The following is a 21,685-nucleotide window of genomic DNA, read 5'->3' on the forward strand; positions in this document are numbered from 1 at the left end:
TAAAACCAGTGGAATTACACATTAGATGCTACAAATTTTCATAGCAGTTTTCTGAAAAAGCAGAATAATAAATATTCACATATGGATCATGTGGTGCTGTGGCTTAGTTGGTTAAAGCGCTTGTCAAGAATAAGCTTCCTATCTTAAAGCACGTGTTTTACCTGTGTGCAAAGTCAAATTAGCCATTGTTCCAGCCCTACTGATAGTGCAATTGTGAGATTAAGTATTTCATCTAAATGCTGAAAAGGAATTAAGACTGCTTCAAGCTTGACAATTTAACCAATGGATATTATTTTGAAATGCCTCCACTTTCCGCATGTGACTCTCTAAGCAGTCTTTCCAATATATCGCATCTTTTTGTGATTTAGCCAAGTTGGTCAAAGAGCCTGTTTAGTAAACAGAAAATCTTGATTTCGAATGTCAGCAGTGCTTTCCTTTCTTCATGTCAGTTTGGGGCTGTTAGCCGAAAAAGAGGACTTTCACTTTTGTTTGACATCAAACATGTCTTTCCCAAAGCCCTAATAAAGTGCAATTGAGAGAAAAAAACTTTCTGCTTTTGAAATGCTCTAAAAGGAATTAGATGAAATAAGTTTCTTTAGAGAATATAGGATGGCTTCAATCATTACAAATTAAAACCAGTGGAATTACACATTAGATGCTACAAATTTTCATAGCAGTTTTCTGAAAAAGCAGAATAATACATATTGACATTTGGATCATGTGGTGCTGTGGCTTAGTTGGTTAAAGCGCCTGTCTCGTAAACAGGTGATCCTGAGTTCAACTCTCAACAGTACCTTGTTTTCATCTTCTCAAGAATAAGCTTCCTATCTTAAAGCATGTGTTTTACCTGAGTTCAAAGTCAAATTTGCCATTGTTCCAGCCCTACTGATAGTGCAATTGTGAGATTAAGTATTTCATCTAAATGCTGAAAAGGAATTAAGACTGCTTCAAGCTTGACAATTTAACCAATGGATATTATTTTGAAATGCCTCCACTTTCCGCATCTGACTCTCTAAGCAGTCTTTCCAATATATCGCATCTTTTTGTGATTTAGCCAAGTTGGTCAAAGAGCCTGTTTAGTAAACAGAAAATCTTGATTTCGAATGTCAGCAGTGCTTTCCTTTCTTCATGTCAGTTTGGGGCTGTTAGCTGAAAAAGAGGACTTTCACTTTTGTTTGACATCAAACATGTCTTTCCCAAAGCCCTAATAAAGTGCAATTGAGAGAAAAAACCTTTCTGCTTTTGAAATGCTCTAAAAGGAATTAGATGAAATAAGTTTCTTTAGAGAATATAGGATGGCTTCAATCATTACAAATTAAAACCAGTGGAATTTAAGTAAAAAAATTTTTGCTTTTGAAATGCTCTAAAAGGAATTAGATGAAATAAGTTTCTTTAGAGAATATAGGATGGGCTCAAGCATTACAAATTAAAACCAGTGGAATTACACATTAGATGCTACAAATTTTCATAGCAGTTTTCTGAAAAAGCAGAATAATAAATATTCACATATGGATCATGTGGTGCTGTGGCTTAGTTGGTTAAAGCGCTTGTCAAGAATAAGCTTCCTATCTTAAAGCAGGTGTTTTACCTGTGTGCAAAGTCAAATTAGCCATTGTTCCAGCCCTACTGATAGTGCAATTGTGAGATTAAGTATTTCATCTAAATGCTGAAAAGGAATTAAGACTGCTTCAAGCTTGACAATTTAACCAATGGATATTATTTTGAAATGCCTCCACTTTCCGCATGTGACTCTCTAAGCAGTCTTTCCAATATATCGCATCTTTTTGTGATTTAGCCAAGTTGGTCAAAGAGCCTGTTTAGTAAACAGAAAATCTTGATTTCGAATGTCAGCAGTGCTTTCCTTTCTTCATGTCAGTTTGGGGCTGTTAGCCGAAAAAGAGGACTTTCACTTTTGTTTGACATCAAACATGTCTTTCCCAAAGCCCTAATAAAGTGCAATTGAGAGAAAAAAACTTTCTGCTTTTGAAATGCTCTAAAAGGAATTAGATGAAATAAGTTTCTTTAGAGAATATAGGATGGCTTCAATCATTACAAATTAAAACCAGTGGAATTTAAGTAAAAAAATGTTTGCTTTTGAAATGCTCTAAAAGGAATTAGATGAAATAACTTTCTTTAGAGAATATAGGATGGGCTCAAGCATTACAAATTAAAACCAGTGGAATTACACATTAGATGCTACAAATTTTCATAGCAGTTTTCTGAAAAAGCAGAATAATAAATATTCACATATGGATTATGTGGTGCTGTGGCTTAGTTGGTTAAAGCGCCTGTCTCGTAAACAGGTGATCCTGAGTTCAACTCTCAACAGTACCTTGTTTTCATCTTCTCAAGAATAAGCTTCCTATCTTAAAGCATGTGTTTTACCTGAGTTCAAAGTCAAATTTGCCATTGTTCCAGCCCTACTGATAGTGCAATTGTGAGATTAAGTATCTCATCTAAATGCTGAATAGGACGTAAGATTGCTTCAAACTTGACAACTTAACCAATGGATTTTATTTTGAAATGCCTCCACTTTCCGCATCTGACTCTCTAAGCAGTCTTTCCAATATATCACATCTTTTTGTGATGTAGCCAAGTTGGTCAAAGAGCCTGTTTAGTAAACAGAAAATCTTGATTTCGAATGTCAGCAGTGCTTTCCTTTCTTCATGTCAGTTTGGGGCTGTTAGCCGAAAAAGAGGACTTTCACTTTTGTTTGACATCAAACATGTCTTTCCCAAAGCCCTAATAAAGTGCAATTGAGAGAAAAAAACTTTCTGCTTTTGAAATGCTCTAAAAGGAATTAGATGAAATAAGTTTCTTTAGAGAATATAGGATGGCTTCAATCATTACAAATTAAAACCAGTGGAATTACACATTAGATGCTACAAATTTTCATAGCAGTTTTCTGAAAAAGCAGAATAATACATATTGACATTTGGATCATGTGGTGCTGTGGCTTAGTTGGTTAAAGCGCCTGTCTCGTAAACAGGTGATCCTGAGTTCAACTCTCAACAGTACCTTGTTTTCATCTTCTCAAGAATAAGCTTCCTATCTTAAAGCATGTGTTTCACCTGAGTTCAAAGTCAAATTTGCCATTGTTCCAGCCCTACTGATAGTGCAATTGTGAGATTAAGTATTTCATCTAAATGCTGAAAAGGAATTAAGACTGCTTCAAGCTTGACAATTTAACCAATGGATATTATTTTGAAATGCCTCCACTTTCCGCATCTGACTCTCTAAGCAGTCTTTCCAATATATCGCATCTTTTTGTGATTTAGCCAAGTTGGTCAAAGAGCCTGTTTAGTAAACAGAAAATCTTGATTTCGAATGTCAGCAGTGCTTTCCTTTCTTCATGTCAGTTTGGGGCTGTTAGCCGAAAAAGAGGACTTTCACTTTTGTTTGACATCAAACATGTCTTTCCCAAAGCCCTAATAAAGTGCAATTGAGAGAAAAAAACTTTCTGCTTTTGAAATGCTCTAAAAGGAATTAGATGAAATAAGTTTCTTTAGAGAATATAGGATGGCTTCAATCATTACAAATTAAAACCAGTGGAATTTAAGTAAAAAAAATTTTGCTTTTGAAATGCTCTAAAAGGAATTAGATGAAATAACTTTCTTTAGAGAATATAGGATGGGCTCAAGCATTACAAATTAAAACCAGTGGAATTACACATTAGATGCTACAAATTTTCAGAGCAGTTTTCTGAAAAAGCAGAATAATAAATATTCACATATGAATTATGTGGTGCTGTGGCTTAGTTGGTTAAAGCGCCTGTCTCGTAAACAGGAGATCCTGAGTTCAACTCTCAGCAGTACCTTGTTTTCATCTTAACAAGAATAAGCTTCCTATCTTAAAGCATGTGTTTTACCTGTGTGCAAACTCAAATTTGCCATTGTTCCAGCCCTACTGATAGTGCAATTGTGAGATTAAGTATCTCATCTAAATGCTGAATAGGACGAAAGATTGCTTCAAACTTGACAACTTAGCCAATGGATTTTATTTTGAAATGCCTCCACTTTCCGCATCTGACTCTCTGAGCAGTCTTTCCAATATATCGCATCTTTTTGTGATTTAGCCAAGTTGGTCAAAGAGCCTGTTTAGTAAACAGAAAATCTTGATTTCGAATGTCAGCAGTGCTTTCCTTTCTTCATGTCAGTTTGGGGCTGTTAGCCGAAAAAGAGGACTTTCACTTTTGTTTGACATCAAACATGTCTTTCCCAAAGCCCTAATAAAGTGCAATTGAGAGAAAAAAACTTTCTGCTTTTGAAATGCTCTAAAAGGAATTAGATGAAATAAGTTTCTTTAGAGAATATAGGATGGCTTCAATCATTACAAATTAAAACCAGTGGAATTACACATTAGATGCTACAAATTTTCATAGCAGTTTTCTGAAAAAGCAGAATAATAAATATTCACATTTGGATCATGTGGTGCTGTGGCTTAGTTGGTTAAAGCGCCTGTCTCGTAAACAGGAGATCCTGAGTTCAACTCTGAACAGTATCTTGTTTTCATCTTCTCAAGAATAAGCTTCCTATCTTAAAGCAGGTGTTTTACCTGAGTTCAAAGTCAAATTTGCCATTGTTCCAGCCCTACTGATAGTGCAATTGTGAGATTAAGTATTTCATCTAAATGCTGAAAAGGAATTAAGACTGCTTCAAGCTTGACAATTTAACCAATGGAAATTATTTTGAAATGCCTCCACTTTCCGCATCTGACTCTCTAAGCAGTCTTTCCAATATATCGCATCTTTTTGTGATTTAGCCAAGTTGGTCAAAGAGCCTGTTTAGTAAACAGAAAATCTTGATTTCGAATGTCAGCAGTGCTTTCCTTTCTTCATGTCAGTTTGGGGCTGTTAGCCGAAAAAGAGGACTTTCACTTTTGTTTGACATCAAACATGTCTTTCCCAAAGCCCTAATAAAGTGCAATTGAGAGAAAAAAACTTTCTGCTTTTGAAATGCTCTAAAAGGAATTAGATGAAATAAGTTTCTTTAGAGAATATAGGATGGCTTCAATCATTACAAATTAAAACCAGTGGAATTTAAGTAAAAAAAATTTTGCTTTTGAAATGCTCTAAAAGGAATTAGATGAAATAACTTTCTTTAGAGAATATAGGATGGGCTCAAGCATTACAAATTAAAACCAGTGGAATTACACATTAGATGCTACAAATTTTCAGAGCAGTTTTCTGAAAAAGTAGAATAATAAATATTCACATATGAATTATGTGGTGCTGTGGCTTAGTTGGTTAAAGCGCCTGTCTCGTAAACAGGAGATCCTGAGTTCAACTCTCAGCAGTACCTTGTTTTCATCTTAACAAGAATAAGCTTCCTATCTTAAAGCAGGTGTTTTACCTGTGTGCAAACTCAAACTTGCCATTGTTCCAGCCCTACTGATAGTGCAATTGTGAGATTAAGAATCTCATCTAAATGCTGAAAAGGAAGTAAGATTGCTTCAAGTTTGACAACTTAACCAATGGATTTTATTTTGAAATGCCTCCACTTTCCGCACCTGACTCTCTAAGCAGTCTTTCCAATATATCACATCTTTTTGTGATGTAGACAAGTTGGTCAAAGAGCCTGTTTAGTAAACAGAAAATCTTGATTTCGAATGTCAACAGTGCTTTCCTTTCTTCATGTCAGTTTGGGGCTGTTAGCCGAAAAAGAGGACTTTCACTTTTGTTTGACATCAAACATGTCTTTCCCAAAGCACTAATAAAGTGTAATTGAGAGAAAAAAACTTTCTACTTTTGAAATGCTCTAAAAGGAATTAGATGAAATAAGTTTCTTTAGAGAATATAGGATGGCTTCAAGCATTACAAATTAAAACCAGTGGAATTTGAGTAAAAAAAAAATTTTTGCTTTTGAAATGCTCTAAAAGGAATCAGATGAAATAACTTTTTTTAGAGAATATAGGATGGGCTCAAGCATTACAAATTAAAACCAGTGGAATTACACATTAGATGCTGCAAATTTTCTTAGCAGTTTTCGGAAAAAGCAGAATAATAAATATTCACACATGAAAATTGTGGTGCTGTGGCTTAGTTGGTTAAAATTCCTCTCTTGTAAACAGGAGATCCTGAGTTCAACTCTCAGCAGTACCTTGTTTTAATCTTCTCAAGAATAAGCTTCCTATCTTAAAGCATGTGTTTTACCTGTGTGCAAACTCAAATTTGCCATTGTTCCAGCCCTACTGATAGTGCAATTGTGAGATTAAGAATCTTATCTAAATGCTGAAAAGAATGTAAGATTACTTCAAGCTTGACAACTTAACCAATGGATTTTATTTTGAAATGCCTCCACTTTCTGCATCTGTCTCTCTAAGCAGTCTTTCCAATATATCACATCTTTTTGTGATTTAGCCAAGTTGGTCAAAGAGCCTGTTTAGTAAACAGAAAATCTTGATTTTGAATGCCAGCAGTGCTTTCCTTTCTTCATGTCAGTTTGGTGCTGTTAGCCGAAAAAGAGGACTTTCACTTTTGTTTGACATCAAACATGTCTTTCCCAAAGCACTAATAAAGTGTAATTGAGTGAAAAAAGTTCTGCTTTTGAAATGCTCTAAAAGGAATTAGATGAAATAAGTTTCTTTAGAGAATATAGGATGGCTTCAAGCATCACAAATTAAAACCAGTGGAATTTGAGTGAAAAAAAAAAATTTGCTTTTGAAATGCTCTAAAATTAATTAGATGAAATAACTTTCTTTTGAGAATATAGGATGGGCTCAAGCATTACAAATTAAAACCAGTGGAATTACACATTAGATGCTACAAATTTTCATAGCAGTTTTCTGAAAAAGCAGAATAATAAATATTCACAATTGGATCATGTTGTGCTGTGGCTTAGTTGGTTAAAGCGCCTATCTCGTAAACAGGAGATCCTGAGTTCAACTCTCAGCAGTACCTTGTTTTCATTTTCTCAAGAATAAGCTTCCTATCTTAAAGCAGGTGTTTTATCTGTGTGCAAACTCAAATTTGCCATTGTTCCAGCCATACTGATAGTGCAATTGTGAGATTAAGAATCTCATCTAAATGATGAAAAGGAATTAAGATTGCTTCAATCTTGATAATTTAACCAATGGATTTTATTTTGAAATGCCTCCACTTTCCGCATCTGACTCTCTAAGCAGTTTTTCCAATATATCACATCTTTTTGTGATTTAGCCAAGTTGGTCAAAGAGCCTGTATAGTAAACGGAAAATCTTGATTTCGAATGTCAGCAGTGCTTTCCTTTCATCATGTCAGTTTGAGTCTTCTAGCTGAAAAAGAGGACTTTCATTCTTGTTTTACATCAATCATGTCTTAAAGCCCTAATAAAGTGCAATTGAGAGAAAAAAACTTTCTGCTTTTGAAATGCTCTAAAAGGAATTAGATGAAATAAGTTTCTTTAGAGAATATAGGATGGCTTCAAGCATTACAAATTAAAACCAGTGGAATTTGAGTGAAAAAAAAAATTTGCTTTTGAAATGCTCTAAAAGGAATTAGATGAAATAACTTTCTTTAGAGAATATAGGAAGGGCTCAAGCATTACAAACTAAAACCAGTGGAATTACACATTAGATGCTACAAATTTTCATAGCAGTTTTCAGAAAGAGCAGAATAAAAAATATTCACATATGGATCCTGTGGTGCTGTGGCTTAGTTGGTTAAAGCGCCTGTCTCGTAAACAGGAGATCCTGAGTTCAACTCTCAGCAGTACCTTGTTTTCATCTTCTCAAGAATAAGCTTCCTATCTTAAAGCAGGTGTTTTACCTGTGTGCAAACTCAAATTTGCCATTGTTCCATCCCTACTCATAGTGCAATTGTGAGATTAAGTATCTCATCTAAATGCTGAAAAGGAAGTAAGACTGCTTCAAGCTTGACAATTTAACCAATGGATTTTATTTTGAAATGCCTCCATTTTCCGCATCTGACTCTCTAAGCAGTCTTTCCAATATATCGCATCTTTTTGTGATTTAGCCAAGTTGGTCAAAGAGCCTGTTTAGTAAACAGAAAATCTTGATTTCGAATGTCAGCAGTGCTTTCCTTTCTTCATGTCAGTTTGGGGCTGTTAGCCGAAAAAGAGGACTTTCACTTTTGTTTGACATCAAACATGTCTTTCCCAAAGCCCTAATAAAGTGCAAATGAGAGAAAAAAACTTTCTGCTTTTGAAATGCTCTAAAAGGAATTAGATGAAATAAGTTTCTTTAGAGAATATAGGATGGCTTCAAGCATTACAAATTAAAACCAGTGGAATTTGAGTGAAAAAAAAAATTGCTTTTGAAATGTTCTAAAAGGAATTAGATGAAATAACTTTCTTTAGAGAATATAGGATGGGCTCAAGCATTACAAATTAAAACCAGTGGAATTACACATTAGATGCTACAAATTTTCATAGCAGTTTTCTGAAAAAGCAGAATAATAAATATTCACCGATGGATCATGTGGTTCTGTGGCTTAGTTGGTAAAAGCACCTGTCTCGTAAACAAGAGATCCTGAGTTCTACTCTCAGCACTACCTTGTTTTCATCTTCTCAAGAAAAAGCTTCCTATCTTAAAGCATGTGTTTTATCTGTGTGCAAACTCAAATTTGCCATTGTTCCAGCCCTACTCATAGTGCAATTGTGAGATTAAGAATCTCATCTAAATGATGAAAAGGAATTAAGATTGCTTCAAGCTTGATAATTTAACCAATGGATTTTATTTTGAAATGCCTCCACTTTCCGCATCTGACTCTCTAAGCAATCTTTCCAATATATCACATCTTTTTGTGATTTAGCCAAGTTGGTCAAAGAGCCTGTATAGTAAACAGAAAATCTTGATTTCGAATGTCAGCAGTGCTTTCCTTTCATCATGTCAGTTTGAGGCTGTTAGTCGAAAAAAAGGACTTTCATTCTTGTTTGACATCAAACATGTCTTAAAGCCCTAATAAAGTGCAATTGAGAGAAAAAAACTTTCTGCTTTTGAAATGCTCTAAAAGGAATTAGATGAAATAAGTTTCTTTAGAGAATATAGGATGGCTTCAAGCATTACAAATTAAAACCAGTGGAATTTGAGTGAAAAAAATTGCTTTTGAAATGCTCTAAAAGGAATTAGATGAAATAACTTTCTTTAGAGAATATGGGATGGGCTCAAGCATTACAAATTAAGACCAGTGGAATTACACATTAGATGCTACAAATTTTCATAGCAGTTTTCTGAAGAAGCAGAATAATAAATATTCTCATTTGGATCCTGTGGTGCTGTTGCTTAGTTGGTTAAAGCGCCTGTCTCGTAAACAGGAGATCCTGAGTTCAACTCTCAGCAGTACCTTGTTTTCATCTTCTCAAGAATAAGCTTCCTATCTTAAAGCAGGTGTTTTACCTGTGTGCAAACTCAAATTTGCCATTGTTCCATCCCTACTCATAGTGCAATTGTGAGATTAAGTATCTCATCTAAATGCTGAAAAGGAAGTAAGACTGCTTCAAGCTTGACAATTTAACCAATGGATTTTATTTTGAAATGCCTCCATTTTCCGCACCTGACTCTCTAAGCAGTCTTTCCAATATATCGCATCTTTTTGTGATTTAGCCAAGTTGGTCAAAGAGCCTGTTTAGTAAACAGAAAATCTTGATTTCGAATGTCAGCAGTGCTTTCCTTTCTTCATGTCAGTGTGGGGCTGTTAGCCGAAAAAGAGGACTTTCACTTTTGTTTGACATCAAACATGTCTTTCCCAAAGCCCTAATAAAGTGCAATTGAGAGAAAAAAACTTTCTGCTTTTGAAATGCTCTAAAAGGAATTAGATGAAATAAGTTTCTTTAGAGAATATAGGATGGCTTCAAGCATTACAAATTAAAACCAGTGGAATTTGAGTGAAAAAAAAATTGCTTTTGAAATGCTCTAAAAGGAATTAGATGATATAACTTTCTTTAGAGAATATAGGATGGGCTCAAGCATTACAAATTAAAACCAGTGGAATTACACATTAGATGCTACAAATTTTCATAGCAGTTTTCTGAAAAAGCAGAATAATAAATATTCACAGATGGATCATGTGGTGCTGTGGCTTAGTTGGTAAAAGCACCTGTCTCGTAAACAAGAGATCCTGAGTTCTACTCTCAGCAGTACCTTGTTTTCATCTTCTCAAGAAAAAGCTTCCTATCTTAAAGCATGTGTTTTACCTGTGTGCAAACTCAAATTTGCCATTGTTCCAGCCCTACTCATAGTGCAATTGTGAGATTAAGAATCTCGTCTAAATGATGAAAAGGAATTAAGATTGCTTCAAGCTTGATAATTTAACCAATGGATTTTATTTTGAAATGCCTCCACTTTCCGCATCTGACTCTCTAAGCAGTCTTTCCAATATATCACATCTTTTTGTGATTTAGCCAAGTTGGTCAAAGAGCCTGTATAGTAAACAGAAAATCTTGATTTCGAATGTCAGCAGTGCTTTCCTTTCATCATGTCAGTTTGAGGCTGTTAGTCGAAAAAAAGGACTTTCATTCTTGTTTGACATCAAACATGTCTTAAAGCCCTAATAAAGTGCAATTGAGAGAAAAAAACTTTCTGCTTTTGAAATGCTCTAAAAGGAATTAGATGAAATAAGTTTCTTTAGAGAATATAGGATGGCTTCAAGCATTACAAATTAAAACCAGTGGAATTTGAGTGAAAAAAATTGCTTTTGAAATGCTCTAAAAGGAATTAGATGAAATAACTTTCTTTAGAGAATATGGGATGGGCTCAAGCATTACAAATTAAGACCAGTGGAATTACACATTAGATGCTACAAATTTTCATAGCAGTTTTCTGAAGAAGCAGAATAATAAATATTCTCGTTTGGATAACGTGGTGCTGTGGCTTAGTTGGTTAAAGCGCTTGTCTCGTAAACAGGAGATCCTGAGTTCAACTCTCAGCAGTACCTTGTTTTCATCTTCTCAAGAATAAGCTTCCTATCTTAAAGCAGGTGTTTTACCTGTGTGAAAACTCAAATTTGCCATTGTTCCATCCCTACTCATAGTGCAATTGTGAGATTAAGTATCTCATCTAAATGCTGAAAAGGAAGTAAGACTGCTTCAAGCTTGAAAAGTTAACCAATGGATTTTATTTTGAAATGCCTCCATTTTCCGCATCTGACTCTCTAAGCAGTCTTTCCAATATATCGCATCTTTTTGTGATTTAGCCAAGTTGGTCAAAGAGCCTGTTTAGTAAACAGAAAATCTTGATTTCGAATGTCAGCAGTGCTTTCCTTTCTTCATGTCAGTTTGGGGCTGTTAGCCGAAAAAGAGGACTTTCACTTTTGTTTGACATCAAACATGTCTTTCCCAAAGCCCTAATAAAGTGCAATTGAGAGAAAAAAACTTTCTGCTTTTGAAATGCTCTAAAAGGAATTAGATGAAATAAGTTTCTATAGAGAATATAGGATGGCTTCAATCATTACAAATTAAAACCAGTGGAATTACACATTAGATGCTACAAATTTTCATAGCAGTTTTCTGAAAAAGCAGAATAATAAATATTCACATTTGGATCATGTGGTGCTGTGGCTTAGTTGGTTAAAGCGCCTGTCTCGTAAACAGGAGATCCTGAGTTCAACTCTCAACAGTACCTTGTTTTCATCTTCTCAAGAATAAGCTTCCTATCTTAAAGCATGTGTTTTACCTGAGTGCAAACTCAAATTTGCCATTGTTCCAGCCCTACTGATAGTGCAATTGTGAGATTAAGTATTTCATTTAAATGCTGAAAAGGAATTAAGACTGCTTCAAGCTTGACAATTTAACCAATGGATATTATTTTGAAATGCCTCCACTTTCCGCATGTGACTCTCTAAGCAGTCTTTCCAATATATCGCATCTTTTTGTGATTTAGCCAAGTTGGTCAAAGAGCCTGTTTAGTAAACAGAAAATCTTGATTTCGAATGTCAGCAGTGCTTTCCTTTCTTCATGTCAGTTTGGGGCTGTTAGCCGAAAATAGGACTTTCACTTTTGTTTGACATCAAATATGTCTTTCCCAAAGCCCTAATAAAGTGCAATTGAGAGAAAAAAACTTTCTGCTTTTGAAATGCTCTAAAAGGAATTAGATGAAATAAGTTTCTTTAGAGAATATAGGATGGCTTCAATCATTACAAATTAAAACCAGTGGAATTTAAGTAAAAAAATTTTTGCTTTTGAAATGCTCTAAAAGGAATTAGATGAAATAACTTTCTTTAGAGAATATAGGATGGGCTCAAGCATTACAAATTAAAACCAGTGGAATTACACATTAGATGCTACAAATTTTCATAGCAGTTTTCTGAAAAAGCAGAATAATAAATATTCACATATGGATTATGTGGTGCTTTGGCTTAGTTGGTTAAAGCGCTTGTCTCGTAAACAGGAGATCCTGAGTTCAACTCTCAGCAGTACCTTGTTTTCATCTTATCAAGAATAAGCTTCCTATCTTAAAGCACGTGTTTTACCTGTGTGCAAACTCAAATTTGCCATTGTTCCAGCCCTATTGATAGTGCAATTGTGAGATTAAGTATCTCATCTAAATGCTTTAAAGGATGTAAGATTGCTTCAAACTTGACAACTTAACCAATGGATTTTATTTTGAAATGCCTCCACTTTCCGCATCTGACTCTCTAAGCAGTTTTTCCAATATATCACATCTTTTTGTGATGTAGCCAAGTTGGTCAAAGAGCCTGTTTAGTAAACAGAAAATCTTGATTTCGAATGTCAGCAGTGCTTTCCTTTCTTCATGTCAGTTTGGGGCTGTTAGCCGAAAAAGAGGACTTTCACTTTTGTTTGACATCAAACATGTCTTTCCCAAAGCTCTAATAAAGTGCAATTGAGAGAAAAAAACTTTCTGCTTTTGAAATGCTCTAAAAGGAATTAGATGAAATAAGTTTCTATAGAGAATATAGGATGGCTTCAATCATTACAAATTAAAACCAGTGGAATTACACATTAGATGCTACAAATTTTCATAGCAGTTTTCTGAAAAAGCAGAATAATAAATATTCACATTTGGATCATGTGGTGCTGTGGCTTAGTTGGTTAAAGCGCCTGTCTCGTAAACAGGAGATCCTGAGTTCAACTCTCAACAGTACCTTGTTTTCATCTTCTCAAGAATAAGCTTCCTATCTTAAAGCATGTGTTTTACCTGAGTGCAAACTCAAATTTGCCATTGTTCCAGCCCTACTGATAGTGCAATTGTGAGATTAAGTATTTCATTTAAATGCTGAAAAGGAATTAAGACTGCTTCAAGCTTGACAATTTAACCAATGGATATTATTTTGAAATGCCTCCACTTTCCGCATGTGACTCTCTAAGCAGTCTTTCCAATATATCGCATCTTTTTGTGATTTAGCCAAGTTGGTCAAAGAGCCTGTTTAGTAAACAGAAAATCTTGATTTCGAATGTCAGCAGTGCTTTCCTTTCTTCATGTCAGTTTGGGGCTGTTAGCCGAAAAAGAGGACTTTCACTTTTGTTTGACATCAAACATGTCTTTCCCAAAGCCCTAATAAAGTGCAATTGAGAGAAAAAAACTTTCTGCTTTTGAAATGCTCTAAAAGGAATTAGATGAAATAAGTTTCTTTAGAGAATATAGGATGACTTCAATCATTACAAATTAAAACCAGTGGAATTTAAGTAAAAAAAATTTTGCTTTTGAAATGCTCTAAAAGGAATTAGATGAAATAACTTTCTTTAGAGAATATAGGATGGGCTCAAGCATTACAAATTAAAACCAGTGGAATTACACATTAGATGCTACAAATTTTCAGAGCAGTTTTCTGAAAAAGCAGAATAATAAATATTCACATATGAATTATGTGGTGCTGTGGCTTAGTTGGTTAAAGCGCCTGTCTCGTAAACAGGAGATCCTGAGTTCAACTCTCAGCAGTACCTTGTTTTCATCTTAACAAGAATAAGCTTCCTATCTTAAAGCAGGTGTTTTACCTGTGTGCAAACTCAAATTTGCCATTGTTCCAGCCCTACTGATAGTGCAATTGTGAGATTAAGTATCTCATCTAAATGCTGAATAGGACGAAAGATTGCTTCAAACTTGACAACTTAGCCAATGGATTTTATTTTGAAATGCCTCCACTTTCCGCATCTGACTCTCTAAGCAGTCTTTCCAATATATCGCATCTTTTTGTGATTTAGCCAAGTTGGTCAAAGAGCCTGTTTAGTAAACAGAAAATCTTGATTTCGAATGTCAGCAGTGCTTTCCTTTCTTCATGTCAGTTTGGGGCTGTTAGCCGAAAAAGAGGACTTTCACTTTTGTTTGACATCAAACATGTCTTTCCCAAAGCCCTAATAAAGTGCAATTGAGAGAAAAAAACTTTCTGCTTTTGAAATGCTCTAAAAGGAATTAGATGAAATAAGTTTCTTTAGAGAATATAGGATGGCTTCAATCATTACAAATTAAAACCAGTGGAATTACACATTAGATGCTACAAATTTTCATAGCAGTTTTCTGAAAAAGCAGAATAATAAATATTCACATTTGGATCATGTGGTGCTGTGGCTTAGTTGGTTAAAGCGCCTGTCTCGTAAACAGGAGATCCTGAGTTCAACTCTGAACAGTACCTTGTTTTCATCTTCTCAAGAATAAGCTTCCTATCTTAAAGCAGGTGTTTTACCTGAGTTCAAAGTCAAATTTGCCATTGTTCCAGCCCTACTGATAGTGCAATTGTGAGATTAAGTATTTCATCTAAATGCTGAAAAGGAATTAAGACTGCTTCAAGCTTGACAATTTAACCAATGGATATTATTTTGAAATGCCTCCACTTTCCGCATCTGACTCTCTAAGCAGTCTTTCCAATATATCGCATCTTTTTGTGATTTAGCCAAGTTGGTCAAAGAGCCTGTTTAGTAAACAGAAAATCTTGATTTCGAATGTCAGCAGTGCTTTCCTTTCTTCATGTCAGTTTGGGGCTGTTAGCCGAAAAAGAGGACTTTCACTTTTGTTTGACATCAAACATGTCTTTCCCAAAGCCCTAATAAAGTGCAATTGAGAGAAAAAAACTTTCTGCTTTTGAAATGCTCTAAAAGGAATTAGATGAAATAAGTTTCTTTAGAGAATATAGGATGGCTTCAATCATTACAAATTAAAACCAGTGGAATTTAAGTAAAAAAAATTTTGCTTTTGAAATGCTCTAAAAGGAATTAGATGAAATAACTTTCTTTAGAGAATATAGGATGGGCTCAAGCATTACAAATTAAAACCAGTGGAATTACACATTAGATGCTACAAATTTTCATAGCAGTTTTCTGAAAAAGCAGAATAATAAATATTCACATATGAATTATGTGGTGCTGTGGCTTAGTTGTTTAAAGCGCTTGTCTCGTAAACAGGAGATCCTGAGTTCAACTCTCAGCAGTACCTTGTTTTCATCTTAACAAGAATAAGCTTCCTATCTTAAAGCAGGTGTTTTACCTGTGTGCAAACTCAAACTTGCCATTGTTCCAGCCCTACTGATAGTGCAATTGTGAGATTAAGTATCTCATCTAAATGCTGAATAGGACGTAAGATTGCTTCAAACTTGACAACTTAGCCAATGGATTTTATTTTGAAATGCCTCCACTTTCCGCATCTGACTCTCTAAGCAGTAATTCCTTCCAATATATCACATCTTTTTGTGATGTAGCCAAGTTGGTCAAAGAGCCTGTTTAGTAAACAGAAAATCTTGATTTCGAATGTCAGCAGTGCTTTCCTTTCTTCATGTCAGTTTGGGGCTGTTAGCCGAAAAAGAGGACTTTCACTTTTGTTTGACATCAAACATGTCTTTCCCAAAGCCCTAATAAAGTGCAATTGAGAGAAAAAAACTTTCTGCTTTTGAAATGCTCTAAAAGGAATTAGATGAAATAAGTTTCTTTAGAGAATATAGGATGGCTTCAATCATTACAAATTAAAACCAGTGGAATTACACATTAGATGCTACAAATTTTCATAGCAGTTTTCTGAAAAAGCAGAATAATAAATATTCACATTTGGATGATGTGGTGCTGTGGCTTAGTTGGTAAAAGCGCCTGTCTCGTAAACAGGAGATCCTGAGTTCAACTCTCAACAGTACCTTGTTTTCATCTTCTCAAGAATAAGCTTCCTATCTTAAAGCAGGTGTGTTTTACCTGTGTGCAAACTCAAATTTGCCATTGTTCCAGCCCTACTGATAGTGCAATTGTGAGATTAAGTATTTCATCTAAATGCTGAAAAGGAATAAAGACTGCTTCAAGCTTGACAATTTAACCAATGGATTTTATTTTGAAATGCCTCCACTTTCCGCATCTGACTCTCTAAGCAGTCTTTCCAATATATCGCATCTTTTTGTGATTTAGCCAAGTTGGTCAAAGAGCCTGTTTAGTAAACAGAAAATCTTGATTTCGAATGTCAGCAGTGCTTTCCTTTCTTCATGTCAGTTTGGGGCTGTTAGACGAAAAAGAGGACTTTCACTTTTGTTTGACATCAAACATGTCTTTCCCAAAGCCCTAATAAAGTGCAATTGAGAGAAAAAAACTTTCTGCTTTTGAAATGCTCTGAAAGGAATTAGATGAAATAAGTTTCTTTAGAGAATATAGGATGGCTTCAATCATTACAAATTAAAACCAGTGGAATTTAAGTAAAAAAATTTTTGCTTTTGAAATGCTCTAAAAGGAATTAGATGAAATAACTTTCTTTAGAGAATATAGGATGGGCTCAAGCATTACAAATTAAAACCAGTGTAATTACACATTAGATGCTAGAAATTTTCAGAGCAGTTTTCTGAAAAAGCAGAATAATAAATATTCACATATGAATCATGTGGTGCTGTGGCTTAGTTGGTTAAAGCGCCTGTCTCGTAAACAGGAGATCCTGAGTTCAACTCTCAACTGTACCTTGTTTTCATCTTCTCAAGAATAAGCTTCCTATCTTAAAGCAGGTGTTTTACCTGAGTGCAAACTCAAATTTGCCATTGTTCCAGCCCTACTGATAGTGCAATTGTGAGATTAAGTATCTCATCTAAATGCTGAATAGGACGTAAGATTGCTTCAAACTTGACAACTTAACCAATGGATTTTATTTTGAAATGCCTCCACTTTCCGCATCTGACTCTCTAAGCAGTCTTTCCAATATATCGCATCTTTTTGTGATGTAGCCAAGTTGGTCAAAGAGCCTGTTTAGTAAACAGAAAATCTTGATTTCGAATGTCAGCAGTGCTTTCCTTTCTTCATGTCAGTTTGGGGCTGTTAGCCGAAAAAGAGGACTTTCACTTTTGTTTGACATCAAACATGTCTTTCCCAAAGCCCTAATAAAGTGCAATTGAGAGAAAAAAACTTTCTGCTTTTGAAATGCTCTGAAAGGAATTAGATGAAATAAGTTTCTTTAGAGAATATAGGATGGCTTCAATCATTACAAATTAAAACCAGTGGAATTTAAGTAAAAAAAATTTTGCTTTTGAAATGCTCTAAAAGGAATTAGATGAAATAACTTTCTTTAGAGAATATAGGATGGGCTCAAGCATTACAAATTAAAACCAGTGTAATTACACATTAGATGCTAGAAATTTTCAGAGCAGTTTTCTGAAAAAGCAGAATAATAAATATTCACATATGAATCATGTGGTGCTGTGGCTTAGTTGGTTAAAGCACCTGTCTCGTAAACAGGAGATCCTGAGTTCAACTCTCAACTGTACCTTGTTTTCATCTTCTCAAGAATAAGCTTCCTATCTTAAAGCAGGTGTTTTACCTGAGTGCAAACTCAAATTTGCCATTGTTCCAGCCCTACTGATAGTGCAATTGTGAGATTAAGTATTTCATCTAAATGCTGAAAAGGAATTAAGACTGCTTCAAGCTTGACAATTTAACCAATGGATTTTATTTTGAAATGCCTCCACTTTCTGCATCTGACTCTCTAAGCAGTCTTTCCAATATATCGCATCTTTTTGTGTTTTAGCCAAGTTGGTCAAAGAGCCTGTTTAGTAAACAGAAAATCTTGATTTCGAATGTCAGCAGTGCTTTCCTTTCTTCATGTCAGTTTGGGGCTGTTAGCCGAAAAAGAGGACTTTCACTTTTGTTTGACATCAAACATGTCTTTCCCAAAGCCCTAATAAAGTGCAATTGAGAGAAAAAAACTTTCTGCTTTTGAAATGCTCTAAAAGGAATTAGATGAAATAAGTTTCTTTAGAGAATATAGGATGGCTTCAATCATTACAAATTAAAACCAGTGGAATTTAAGTAAAAAAAATTTTGCTTTTGAAATGCTCTAAAAGGAATTAGATGAAATAACTTTCTTTAGAGAATATAGGATGGGCTCAAGCATTACAAATTAAAACCAGTGGAATTACACATTAGATGCTACAAATTTTCATAGCAGTTTTCTGAAAAAGCAGAATAATAAATATTCACATATGAATTATGTGGTGCTGTGGCTTAGTTGTTTAAAGCGCCTGTCTCGTAAACAGGAGATCCTGAGTTCAACTCTCAGCAGTACCTTGTTTTCATCTTAACAAGAATAAGCTTCCTATCTTAAAGCAGGTGTTTTACCTGTGTGCAAACTCAAACTTGCCATTGTTCCAGCCCTACTGATAGTGCAATTGTGAGATTAAGTATCTCATCTAAATGCTGAATAGGACGTAAGATTGCTTCAAACTTGACAACTTAGCCAATGGATTTTATTTTGAAATGCCTCCACTTTCCGCATCTGACTCTCTAAGCAGTAATTCCTTCCAATATATCACATCTTTTTGTGATGTAGCCAAGTTGGTCAAAGAGCCTGTTTAGTAAACAGAAAATCTTGATTTCGAATGTCAGCAGTGCTTTCCTTTCTTCATGTCAGTTTGGGGCTGTTAGCCGAAAAAGAGGACTTTCACTTTTGTTTGACATCAAACATGTCTTTCCCAAAGCCCTAATAAAGTGCAATTGAGAGAAAAAAACTTTCTGCTTTTGAAATGCTCTAAAAGGAATTAGATGAAATAAGTTTCTTTAGAGAATATAGGATGGCTTCAATCATTACAAATTAAAACCAGTGGAATTACACATTAGATGCTACAAATTTTCATAGCAGTTTTCTGAAAAAGCAGAATAATAAATATTCACATTTGGATGATGTGGTGCTGTGGCTTAGTTGGTAAAAGCGCCTGTCTCGTAAACAGGAGATCCTGAGTTCAACTCTCAACAGTACCTTGTTTTCATCTTCTCAAGAATAAGCTTCCTATCTTAAAGCAGGTGTGTTTTACCTGTGTGCAAACTCAAATTTGCCATTGTTCCAGCCCTACTGATAGTGCAATTGTGAGATTAAGTATTTCATCTAAATGCTGAAAAGGAATAAAGACTGCTTCAAGCTTGACAATTTAACCAATGGATTTTATTTTGAAATGCCTCCACTTTCCGCATCTGACTCTCTAAGCAGTCTTTCCAATATATCGCATCTTTTTGTGATTTAGCCAAGTTGGTCAAAGAGCCTGTTTAGTAAACAGAAAATCTTGATTTCGAATGTCAGCAGTGCTTTCCTTTCTTCATGTCAGTTTGGGGCTGTTAGACGAAAAAGAGGACTTTCACTTTTGTTTGACATCAAACATGTCTTTCCCAAAGCCCTAATAAAGTGCAATTGAGAGAAAAAAACTTTCTGCTTTTGAAATGCTCTGAAAGGAATTAGATGAAATAAGTTTCTTTAGAGAATATAGGATGGCTTCAATCATTACAAATTAAAACCAGTGGAATTTAAGTAAAAAAATTTTTGCTTTTGAAATGCTCTAAAAGGAATTAGATGAAATAACTTTCTTTAGAGAATATAGGATGGGCTCAAGCATTACAAATTAAAACCAGTGTAATTACACATTAGATGCTAGAAATTTTCAGAGCAGTTTTCTGAAAAAGCAGAATAATAAATATTCACATATGAATCATGTGGTGCTGTGGCTTAGTTGATTAAAGCGCCTGTCTCGTAAACAGGAGATCCTGAGTTCAACTCTCAACTGTACCTTGTTTTCATCTTCTCAAGAATAAGCTTCCTATCTTAAAGCAGGTGTTTTACCTGAGTGCAAACTCAAATTTGCCATTGTTCCAGCCCTACTGATAGTGCAATTGTGAGATTAAGTATCTCATCTAAATGCTGAATAGGACGTAAGATTGCTTCAAACTTGACAACTTAACCAATGGATTTTATTTTGAAATGCCTCCACTTTCCGCATCTGACTCTCTAAGCAGTCTTTCCAATATATCGCATCTTTTTGTGATGTAGCCAAGTTGGTCAAAGAGCCTGTTTAGTAAACAGAAAATCTTGATTTCGAATGTCAGCAGTGCTTTCCTTTCTTCATGTCAGTTTGGGGCTGTTAGCCGAAAAAGAGGACTTTCACTTTTGTTTGACATCAAACATGTCTTTCCCAAAGCCCTAATAAAGTGCAATTGAGAGAAAAAAACTTTCTGCTTTTGAAATGCTCTGAAAGGAATTAGATGAAATAAGTTTCTTTAGAGAATATAGGATGGCTTCAATCATTACAAATTAAAACCAGTGGAATTTAAGTAAAAAAAATTTTGCTTTTGAAATGCTCTAAAAGGAATTAGATGAAATAACTTTCTTTAGAGAATATAGGATGGGCTCAAGCATTACAAATTAAAACCAGTGTAATTACACATTAGATGCTAGAAATTTTCAGAGCAGTTTTCTGAAAAAGCAGAATAATAAATATTCACATATGAATCATGTGGTGCTGTGGCTTAGTTGGTTAAAGCGCCTGTCTCGTAAACAGGAGATCCTGAGTTCAACTCTCAACTGTACCTTGTTTTCATCTTCTCAAGAATAAGCTTCCTATCTTAAAGCAGGTGTTTTACCTGAGTGCAAACTCAAATTTGCCATTGTTCCAGCCCTACTGATAGTGCAATTGTGAGATTAAGTATTTCATCTAAATGCTGAAAAGGAATTAAGACTGCTTCAAGCTTGACAATTTAACCAATGGATTTTATTTTGAAATGCCTCCACTTTCTGCATCTGACTCTCTAAGCAGTCTTTCCAATATATCGCATCTTTTTGTGTTTTAGCCAAGTTGGTCAAAGAGCCTGTTTAGTAAACAGAAAATCTTGATTTCGAATGTCAGCAGTGCTTTCCTTTCTTCATGTCAGTTTGGGGCTGTTAGCCGAAAAAGAGGACTTTCACTTTTGTTTGACATCAAACATGTCTTTCCCAAAGCCCTAATAAAGTGCAATTGAGAGAAAAAAACTTTCTGCTTTTGAAATGCTCTAAAAGGAATTAGGTGAAATAAGTTTCTTTAGAGAATATAGGATTGCTTCAATCATTACAAATTAAAACCAGTGGAATTTAAGTAAAAAAAATTTTGCTTTTGAAATGCTCTAAAAGGAATTAGATGAAATAACTTTCTTTAGAGAATATAGGATGGGCTCAAGCATTACAAATTAAAACCAGTGGAATTACACATTAGATGCTAGAAATTTTCAGAGCAGTTTTCTGAAAAAGCAGAATAATAAATATTTACATATGAATCATGTGGTGCTGTGGCTTAGTTGGTTAAAGCGCCTGTCTCGTAAACAGGAGATCCTGAGTTCAACTCTCAACTGTACCTTGTTTTCATCTTCTCAAGAATAAGCTTCCTATCTTAAAGCAGGTGTTTTACCTGAGTGCAAACTCAAATTTGCCATTGTTCCAGCCATACTGATAGTGCAATTGTGAGATTAAGTATCTCATCTAAATGCTGAATAGGACGTAAGATTGCTTCAAACTTGACAACTTAACCAATGGATTTTATTTTGAAATGCCTCCACTT

General features: G+C 34.8%; 23 non-coding genes across 23 annotated transcripts; all 23 read left to right on the forward strand.

The window, feature by feature from the left end:
- Positions 1-722: 722 nt before the first annotated feature.
- TRNAT-CGU (transfer RNA threonine (anticodon CGU)) lies at positions 723-796 on the forward strand. Its single transcript has one exon. It is a non-coding gene; the product is annotated as a tRNA-Thr (tRNA).
- A 1,464-nt stretch (positions 797-2,260) lies between these two features.
- TRNAT-CGU (transfer RNA threonine (anticodon CGU)) lies at positions 2,261-2,334 on the forward strand. Its single transcript has one exon. It is a non-coding gene; the product is annotated as a tRNA-Thr (tRNA).
- A 612-nt stretch (positions 2,335-2,946) lies between these two features.
- On the forward strand, positions 2,947-3,020 carry TRNAT-CGU (transfer RNA threonine (anticodon CGU)). The gene has a single exon. It is a non-coding gene; the product is annotated as a tRNA-Thr (tRNA).
- Positions 3,021-3,743: 723 nt separating this feature from the next.
- Positions 3,744-3,817, forward strand: TRNAT-CGU (transfer RNA threonine (anticodon CGU)). The gene has a single exon. It is a non-coding gene; the product is annotated as a tRNA-Thr (tRNA).
- A 1,409-nt stretch (positions 3,818-5,226) lies between these two features.
- On the forward strand, positions 5,227-5,300 carry TRNAT-CGU (transfer RNA threonine (anticodon CGU)). The gene has a single exon. It is a non-coding gene; the product is annotated as a tRNA-Thr (tRNA).
- Positions 5,301-6,824: 1,524 nt separating this feature from the next.
- On the forward strand, positions 6,825-6,898 carry TRNAT-CGU (transfer RNA threonine (anticodon CGU)). Its single transcript has one exon. It is a non-coding gene; the product is annotated as a tRNA-Thr (tRNA).
- Positions 6,899-7,619: 721 nt separating this feature from the next.
- TRNAT-CGU (transfer RNA threonine (anticodon CGU)) lies at positions 7,620-7,693 on the forward strand. The gene has a single exon. It is a non-coding gene; the product is annotated as a tRNA-Thr (tRNA).
- Positions 7,694-9,208: 1,515 nt separating this feature from the next.
- Positions 9,209-9,282, forward strand: TRNAT-CGU (transfer RNA threonine (anticodon CGU)). Its single transcript has one exon. It is a non-coding gene; the product is annotated as a tRNA-Thr (tRNA).
- A 723-nt stretch (positions 9,283-10,005) lies between these two features.
- TRNAT-CGU (transfer RNA threonine (anticodon CGU)) lies at positions 10,006-10,079 on the forward strand. Its single transcript has one exon. It is a non-coding gene; the product is annotated as a tRNA-Thr (tRNA).
- A 717-nt stretch (positions 10,080-10,796) lies between these two features.
- Positions 10,797-10,870, forward strand: TRNAT-CGU (transfer RNA threonine (anticodon CGU)). Its single transcript has one exon. It is a non-coding gene; the product is annotated as a tRNA-Thr (tRNA).
- A 612-nt stretch (positions 10,871-11,482) lies between these two features.
- On the forward strand, positions 11,483-11,556 carry TRNAT-CGU (transfer RNA threonine (anticodon CGU)). The gene has a single exon. It is a non-coding gene; the product is annotated as a tRNA-Thr (tRNA).
- A 722-nt stretch (positions 11,557-12,278) lies between these two features.
- On the forward strand, positions 12,279-12,352 carry TRNAT-CGU (transfer RNA threonine (anticodon CGU)). The gene has a single exon. It is a non-coding gene; the product is annotated as a tRNA-Thr (tRNA).
- A 612-nt stretch (positions 12,353-12,964) lies between these two features.
- TRNAT-CGU (transfer RNA threonine (anticodon CGU)) lies at positions 12,965-13,038 on the forward strand. The gene has a single exon. It is a non-coding gene; the product is annotated as a tRNA-Thr (tRNA).
- Positions 13,039-13,761: 723 nt separating this feature from the next.
- TRNAT-CGU (transfer RNA threonine (anticodon CGU)) lies at positions 13,762-13,835 on the forward strand. Its single transcript has one exon. It is a non-coding gene; the product is annotated as a tRNA-Thr (tRNA).
- Positions 13,836-15,244: 1,409 nt separating this feature from the next.
- TRNAT-CGU (transfer RNA threonine (anticodon CGU)) lies at positions 15,245-15,318 on the forward strand. The gene has a single exon. It is a non-coding gene; the product is annotated as a tRNA-Thr (tRNA).
- A 616-nt stretch (positions 15,319-15,934) lies between these two features.
- TRNAT-CGU (transfer RNA threonine (anticodon CGU)) lies at positions 15,935-16,008 on the forward strand. The gene has a single exon. It is a non-coding gene; the product is annotated as a tRNA-Thr (tRNA).
- A 725-nt stretch (positions 16,009-16,733) lies between these two features.
- On the forward strand, positions 16,734-16,807 carry TRNAT-CGU (transfer RNA threonine (anticodon CGU)). The gene has a single exon. It is a non-coding gene; the product is annotated as a tRNA-Thr (tRNA).
- Positions 16,808-17,530: 723 nt separating this feature from the next.
- TRNAT-CGU (transfer RNA threonine (anticodon CGU)) lies at positions 17,531-17,604 on the forward strand. Its single transcript has one exon. It is a non-coding gene; the product is annotated as a tRNA-Thr (tRNA).
- Positions 17,605-18,327: 723 nt separating this feature from the next.
- Positions 18,328-18,401, forward strand: TRNAT-CGU (transfer RNA threonine (anticodon CGU)). The gene has a single exon. It is a non-coding gene; the product is annotated as a tRNA-Thr (tRNA).
- Positions 18,402-19,017: 616 nt separating this feature from the next.
- On the forward strand, positions 19,018-19,091 carry TRNAT-CGU (transfer RNA threonine (anticodon CGU)). The gene has a single exon. It is a non-coding gene; the product is annotated as a tRNA-Thr (tRNA).
- Positions 19,092-19,816: 725 nt separating this feature from the next.
- TRNAT-CGU (transfer RNA threonine (anticodon CGU)) lies at positions 19,817-19,890 on the forward strand. Its single transcript has one exon. It is a non-coding gene; the product is annotated as a tRNA-Thr (tRNA).
- A 723-nt stretch (positions 19,891-20,613) lies between these two features.
- On the forward strand, positions 20,614-20,687 carry TRNAT-CGU (transfer RNA threonine (anticodon CGU)). Its single transcript has one exon. It is a non-coding gene; the product is annotated as a tRNA-Thr (tRNA).
- Positions 20,688-21,410: 723 nt separating this feature from the next.
- TRNAT-CGU (transfer RNA threonine (anticodon CGU)) lies at positions 21,411-21,484 on the forward strand. Its single transcript has one exon. It is a non-coding gene; the product is annotated as a tRNA-Thr (tRNA).
- The last annotated feature ends 201 nt before the right edge of the window (positions 21,485-21,685 follow it).

The sequence above is a fragment of the Dendrobates tinctorius genome, unplaced genomic scaffold (assembly GCF_039654945.1).
Source record: "Dendrobates tinctorius isolate UK_male_01 unplaced genomic scaffold, ASM3965494v1 ptg000254l, whole genome shotgun sequence".
Lineage (NCBI taxonomy): Eukaryota > Metazoa > Chordata > Amphibia > Anura > Dendrobatidae > Dendrobates > Dendrobates tinctorius.